An 8,159-nucleotide genomic window follows, 5' to 3' on the forward strand; every position below is an offset into this window, starting at 1 on the left:
AGGCAATTAAAATGGATTCATTTGAAGAAAGCATTAATTCCCTGGGACAACCTCGGTTTTTGCTGCGTTTAATGAAAGGTAACTGATTGGGGAGTTTTGAAACAAAGATAGGAGGTGTTGCTGATGAGCCAACCAGATCTCCTTAAAAGTGGAGGTGGGTTTATTGCAGAAGTCCATCTTAACCTTTAATTTTATTAACATAAACTCTTTAAAAAATTGGATTATTGTTTTATTTATTGAGTGAGAAATTCTCACAATGCTGAGAAGTTTAAAAAGTGTTGAAATGATAACAAGGAAAGATTTTTCTGACTTCAACAAAAGAGCCATTTAAAAAAATAAACTCTACATATATAACTGTCTAATGCAGAAAAGTCTCTGTTTTGTTGCAGAGCAGGGACATTATGAAGTACCTTACAGTTTAGTCATATGCAAAAAAAACCCCAGTAAAGGAATAAAAAATGTATTTGTGTTCTGAAATAACGACAAAGCAAAAGGAAGAGCACATGGCCACACACTCAGCGGTAAGAAAATATTGCCTCACTGATAGGATTGCTTGTGAAAATGGTCCCTGAATGTTTTCATGGTTGTGAGACCTTTTTTTGCTTTGTTTTGTTTTGTTTTTTTTTTTACCATAGCCATGCAAGCTGTGCATTGCTGAGCTCCTGCTGAGCAGCAGTGGAGGAATTACTGGAGCTCCATTCACAGTTTCAAAACTGTTTTGCATTAATGGACAGCCTGAACTGGATTTGGGTTAGGTTTCACTCTGAGCTGTAACTCACTCTCTCCACCCCCTAAAATAATAATAATAATTACAAAAGTATGAGATAGGGCTAGCATCTCCACCTCCTGTTCATAACCCAGCAAACCAAATATTATTACATACATTATTGAAGGGGTGAGGAAAGTTAGAGGTCATGAACTGAGCTGTATGAATAGCTGGAGGTCAGATCAATCACAGCCATGTATTTCATGGCTGAGGCTTCAGCCCATAGAGACTGGTTTAGTTATATTCCTTTCTAACCAGCTCATCACATATTCTAATTCAAACCACCAAGTAAATTAAATAAGAAATACATAAACTAAATAATTATTCCATGTTTAGTAGGCAAGTAAATAAAACATTGTTTGTTTCTTAATGAATGGGGAAATGTGGAGGGGAGGGAAGCTACAGACACGAGGGTCGATGTAGTACTTGGAAATGAGATGGAATTCAGGGAAAAATAATACCTGTTCTATGTCTTAGCAGTAACTAATAGGGAGAAGCTAATAGGGAAAGAGGGAAATTGTCTGACATGAGAAATAAGACCTTTTTTGGAACGTTCTCTGTATCTCAATGGATAGCAATGGGTTTCAGATTAGATGTACAAAAATTAATGTGTGTGATACCACTGCATCCTCTGAATCTATCTCTAGGATCAGACAGATGCTTTCAATTGCAGTTTTGGAGTTAGATCAAAATACTGTTGAACAATGAATACAGAATTGTGCTAATGGACTGGGAAGGGGGGAAGGTGGGGTTTAGGGCAAACCAAGCTGATTTTATTTGCCTGGTGCCCCTTTGAAGTGGCAGCAGTTTGTAGTTGCTTTGTGTTTTGCATTGCTACCTTTTCATATCTGAAGATTCAAACAATAGCTCCTGGTTATTATCCCACATATTATTGATTAAAAGCTTTGCCCAAAGACCTTCCATCTCACTTTCCAGCTTAGTGTGATTTACTTTTCTTTTTACTCCCTGTAACATATGATTAATGCTGAGCTAGAGAGTCCCAGTGAGATGAAGCAGAGTGTCAGGTAAGATTTGTCAGCTCGGAAGTATAGATTATTTTATGTTTCTCGAACTTTGTGGGCCCAGGGAACACAGATCTTGATTGTTAAATCCATCCACACTTTCCCTAGGGCTATAATATGCCAAAAACATTAAATAGCCCACTTAATACATAACCTCATTCTGTATGCTTGACTATTTTGTTTTTAATTTTTCTTCCCTTTCCAGGCTGCTCAAATGAAATGGGATCAAAGAAAAAAAATTATCCTCACTGGATTTTGTTAAAATATTAATAGGTTAGGGTTGACTGGCTAAATTGAATATCTATGCTGATCTTGCTTGCATGTTTAACTTGTGCTTAGGAAAATATGTTTCCTAGGTGATAACCTTTTATGTACCAGCCTGACTTCATTGAAATGCATAGAGATAAAAATATGTCACACTCCATGGCCATGCTATTCTTGTGTGGCAGTGTGATTATTCAGATGATAATTGACCCCCACCTGTAGACAGCTCAAATTCTGTAGTCAATCATTCCATTTGATGTTAAAATATGTGAAAGTACAATTATATAATTTACATTACAAATCATCCTGAATGCCAGGCATCTGAGAACCACTGACAAACGAAAGGGAGAAGAAGTCAATAAATGAAGTGAATTACACTAGGCAAAGAATTCAACTTTTCTTATTTGCTCCTGCACAACAGCTTTTATGTGGGTGTTGTTGATGGAGCTCAAAAAGATATTGTTTAATATGGAATCTGACTGCCTTTCATCCCCTTCCTAACTTTGGTGATACTTTCTGGATAAGTATGCCTTCTTTCACGGCAGAGATGGGAGTCCTCAATGGCAGATAAAAGTAGAAATGCATCCATGTTCATGTAGGTTTATGCAACAAATCCTATGGGTCAGTGACTTGTACTCTTGATAATCCAACTTTTAATCTCCTGTTTCTTGTATTTTAAAGCTCTACAGAAGAGTTAAAGAGTATATTTGTACAGTGACAGATCACTGTTATTTTCATGCATCTGATTAAGATCTGTTGCAAACTCTGTTGTCAGTGCTCAGATAGTGTTGTCAAAACAATCCACATCAGCTCATATCTTTCCTACACAGTAAATGTATGGAGAGGTAGGCTTAGATTGTGTCTCTGAATCATCCCAATCTGTCTGTCTGACTGTAGGACATAAGAATCCAAACTTCCTGTGAATCTTATGGTAGATGAAGACTCCTTAACTATGTCCGATTTTCTCCTCATATTACTTTGGATCCTTCAGCTTCTTTACAGCACTCCTAGAATCATAGAATCATTTTATTTGGAAAAGATCTTTAAGATCAAGTCCAACCACTAATCTCACACTGTCTAGCCCATCATTAAACCGTGTCCCTCAGCACGTCATCTATGTATCTTTTAAATATCTCCAGGGATGATGTCTCCACTGTCTCCCTGGGCAGCCTATTCCAATGCTCAACAGCCCTCTTGGTGAAAAAAATATTCCTCATCTCCAATACAAATCTCCACTGACACAACTTGAGGCTTTTCTCTCTTTTCCTATCACTTGTTCCTTAGGAGAAGAGATCAATTCTCACCTCACTACAACCTCCCTTCAGATAGTTATATAGAGTGATAAGATCTTGCCTCAGCTTCCTTTTATCCAGGCTAGTTTTCTCAGCCACTCCTCATAAAACTTGTTCTCCAGACCCTTCATTAGCTCCATTGCCCATAGCTGGACACGCTCCAGAACATCAGTGTCTTTCCTGTAGTAAGGAGACCAGAACTGGCCACAGTATTTGAGGTGCAGCCTCACCAGCACTGAGTACAAGGGGACAATCACCTCCTTGGTCCTGCTGGCCACATGATTTCTGATACAAGCCAGGATGACCTTGGCCTTCTTGGCCATCTGGGCACACTGCTAGCTCATGGGCAGCTGCTGTTGATTAACACTCCCAGGTCTTTTTGCACAGGGCAGCTTCACAACCAAAAATACCAAAAAGTGAGCTAAACAACCAACACAAAACATTGGTTCTGGTAAAACAAAACTTACTGCTGTTCTCCTGACTTACCCCATGCCATTCTAGATGCTCACTCCTTAGCTTCATACTGAAGAGCCATACAAAATAGCAAGTTTAAATTTTTTCTGGTTAGATTTTAACATGGAATTAATTTGCCTTTCTGTACTGTGAAACCATAGAGTCTCCCTTTTGATGCTGCCAATAACCATTTGGTCACAACTTCTTTACTGAGAGTATTTATGTTCAGATGGTCTTTGGGAAGAGCAATGTCTATGCACAGAATTAATCAGCCAGGTAACCACTGACAAATAATTAGTGATTCCTGCTGGTACATGATTTCATTAAATAATTATAAATCATAAACAAGTTAAGAGACAACATTGGCTTATTTACAGTCTCTCTGCAATAACAAAATAAGCACAGTTCATCAACTAGTGATCATCTACAATGACTAGTTAAAGTAGCTATACATTGAAAATGATACGTGTGGCTTAAGGCTCTATTTCTTAGTAAGAAAACAGACCAAATACATATTTTAATCCTAGCCTTCATACTCTAAATTAGCAATTAGAATATTGTCCTCAGTCCTAACATTTATTGGAAAGTAATGTAAAACATCTTCACGTCCTGATGTATGTTTTTCTACAATGATGTGCAGGACATTATAATTTCTTAGCTGTTTTTTTCTTTCATGAAAGGTGAGACCTTTCCTAAAGCCAAATGATGTCAAATTGATAAAAAGTATCAGATTCCTGAGTACAAATATTCCAATAGATGTTCATCACAAAGCCATTGTGAAACTTCAGGTGCTCATATGCTTCACTTTGCAAGTCAAAGCAGAAGCTTGAAAGTGAATTTCTGATACATGAATGGAAAGGCTTTATTCAAAAGGCTCAGGTTTACTATATAGTCTTATTTCTCTGCTCCAAGGGCAATAGACAGGTCTCTTTCCTGACAGTTCTCCTGGTAGACTTCCATTCTTCTCATGACTCTTGATTTGGGAGTCCAAGCAGGAGTGTCTTCATTTCATATTTTGTCCCCCTCAGCTGCTGTGAGAAGGAAGAAATTCCCAGTGTTGCTCAACGTACAGCAAGGTTGAACCCAGTTGGGGTAAATTCCAGGCAGGGAAATGCAAACTTCCCACTTTCAGTGGTTTGTTGTTGTTTTGTTTTGTTTTGTTTTTTTTTTAAAGGCTGTTTTCCCCAGCTCCTTTTTAAAATGGACTCCTACCAAGAGCTGCATTCAGACCTGCCACAAGTGGCTGCAATTCTTCTGACCGCAGCAAAATTCCTCAAATGTTACCCCAGATGTGAATTTGGCCCGTTGTCTTTAATTAAACCTCCAGTCTGCTCTCAGTAAATTTCACACCCTGTACAAGCATCAAATTATGTTCTTCAATTAGTTGTATCTTTTCTTCTATCCTTTTAATTTCAGACCCATCAAAGAGATGGTTTACTAAATCAATTTCAATGGGAATTTACACATTGTGAATCATAATGGGATGCAAAATTGACTTTGCTAATGAATAGTTAGTGGCTTTGGGGTTAATAGTTTGGGGGTTTTGTCTCAGGTACTTTGTATTAAATTTAATTTTGATATTGCTTTAATGAACACAATACATCACTTCTTTTTTTCACCCAGGCCCATCTAAGGTGTATATTCTCTTTGCCTGCCTCAATTGATTTGCTTTATGAAAAACTATATGAGGTTTCTCTTTAAGAAAAGCACTTCTACTTGTCCCATTTCTACATGCTAAATGTTTTAGTCTGATGTAGAAGGTTTAAATAGAAAAGAGCCTGTACATTATAACAGGGATGAAGAAGTTACTTTAGAAGCTACTGTCTTTTGTTGCCTTGCACAGTCACTCACAGAATTGCTATTGGTAGGAACACTTCCAGAAATTGATGAGACTCATCTACAAATAAAAATAAGTAGAAGAGGTAGTGGTACCAAGGTACCACTTTGATATAAATAAAACATATCCCCACCTAGCTCTTTTTTGTGGTTCCAGTTTAGCAAATCAGTTTTGCCCAGGAGACACTTGAGTGTTCACATCAGTAGAGCCTCGACAGGCTGTCCCATGCCAACTGTGCAAGTCACTTGCAAGTCACTTGCTGGCTACAGGGACTGGATTTTGGCAAGTCTGGAAAGGGTATGTGTAAAGGTTTCTGCCCATGCTGTACTAGTTTTATGGTGGGCTGTTACTTTCATTAAGTTTTTGTTGTGTCCCAGAATCTATTCCTTTCTTACACTAATTTTTCAAAAGACGGTACCTGGAGGCATAATGATGGAATCAATTTTCTGGTAATAGTCTTGGAAATAGCTACACCATGATTAAAAGTACCATTCCCAAGACAATCTCTAACTAAGCCTGCTGACACCCAGGATCTATTGAGTCAACAAGATGGTAGGATTAATATGCCACAAAAGAGCTCTTCTGATCCATCTGCTGCCTGGCTCATTAGAGAAGGCTGCTCACAAGAGAATTTGGGTGTGATTTTTGACAAGATGTGTCTCACCTGTCATGACAGCATGCATTGTCATAAACACATACCATCTCCTCATGCCAGGGAAATGTCTAGAGAGAGAGTCCTTCTCATCACTAGGTATAATACTCCTTGTCACAAAGTAACTTTATCCGTTGTATCATCACCAGTTTTTCAAAGATGACCCATTGCTTGGTGTGTGGGCTATAGTGCATTATTTCCATATTTCTTGATAGAGAATCTAACACTGAGTGCTTTTATGCTCAGATTTTTAAGAACAAAAAGAAAACAGTAAATAACTTTTCCCAAAAGAAGCATGTGGAGCTTGTTGCCCCAACATTGAGTAAGACACCATTTTTAATAATAAAAATAGACAGAATTTTAACAGGAATGATTTATTTTTACATGCAGTAGATAACATGAATATGTGCTTCAAACATGTATAAGTTTTCTGTGTTTAAACATATCAGGAATACAAACACCAGAGACAAGGGAGACTATTTAAGGGGCAACTCCATCAGGATAGCAAATGGGTATAAAGTGGTCAGGTGCTGATGATTTTTGCCTATCTGAGGAATGAAGTTCATCAACTTCAAGAGGAATAGTTGAAACAAAAAAATCCTATGACTACAGCCCAAGTTTAGTAACCCATGAGTTAACTGACTGGATGTCAGATTAATGGTAATAACCTGAGGTGTTTGAGCTGGCTCTCTATAGAGCCAGGTTTTGTCCAGCTGAGCTGGACATTCATGACATGAACATAACTGTCCTGCTGCTGATGGTGAGCTGGTCTTTAGCCCTGCTGAACTTGAGCTCATTTACACTGAGGCATTGGGATGTCTCTACACCCTGAGCTTCACTGTGTTTCTTAATACCTAATTTTTCCAGTTTTTCCCATTGAAGCTTTTGTCTCTTGGCATCTCTTGTTTGTGTGGATAATGGAGCCTGATCAGATTTTGAAAGCAGGACCTTAAGGTATTTCATAAAATCTGTAGTAACTCTAGAGACCTTGTGGCCTCCTGTTTTCTAAGTGGAAAGCATATGGACAGATAATTCCATATCTACCTTTGTCAGTACATGTTGGGCCTGCCTATGCAGGCTGACCAATTTGGGCTGACCATTACTGCAGGGAGAGCTCAGGATGTGTCAGACTTCTGCAGAGGTCCAGATTGGCAATTGCAGTGTTTCTGTACTAAGCATTGCCACAAGAATTACTGCAAACAGCACAAAACTAACGTCTCCTGTTTGTGGTTCTGGACACTGCATGCCTAAATCTTTTCCAGATTTCATATTCCCTCATGTCTTTATCTTATATTTCTTTTTGGAAAAGATTTCTGTCAGATTGTTATGGAAAGGAAACTGAAATATATCAGAGGTTATAATGTCTTTATGTACACAAACTTTTTTCTGCCATTCCCATCTTTTACAAATGAAAAGAAAAATGACTCTGTGCAAAGGATTAAAATAAAGTTCTCAAGTAGAATTGAAAAGTGATAACACAAAGTTGCCTACCCAAATATTTGAGAGACGGGAAAAATGCTTAGATGATCTGTAGTGGCTGTGATCCTGTCAGGAAAAGGCAACTTAGAAAAATTTGGGTTTGATAACCTAGGCTGAAGCACAGTTACTTTTGGAGATACCGTATTATCTTCCTATTGCCTTCTGATAGCCATATGAGAGCAGTCTACTGATGGACTGTCAGGTCATCTGTCTGTTCTTCTTGATACTCCCTTTTATCAGCATTCACCACATTTCTTTTTCTAGGGCCAGATCCAATACCCACTGAAGCCCATGGAAAAGAATTCCAGGATCCTATACTCTTCTGTGCTATATGAGCCAAAGGCAGGGGTTTTAGAGTCCACTACATCTGCTTCATTAGATGCTGAAATTAGTT

This window comes from Colius striatus, chromosome 14 (genome assembly GCF_028858725.1).
Source record: "Colius striatus isolate bColStr4 chromosome 14, bColStr4.1.hap1, whole genome shotgun sequence".
In the NCBI taxonomy this organism is placed as follows: domain Eukaryota; kingdom Metazoa; phylum Chordata; class Aves; order Coliiformes; family Coliidae; genus Colius; species Colius striatus.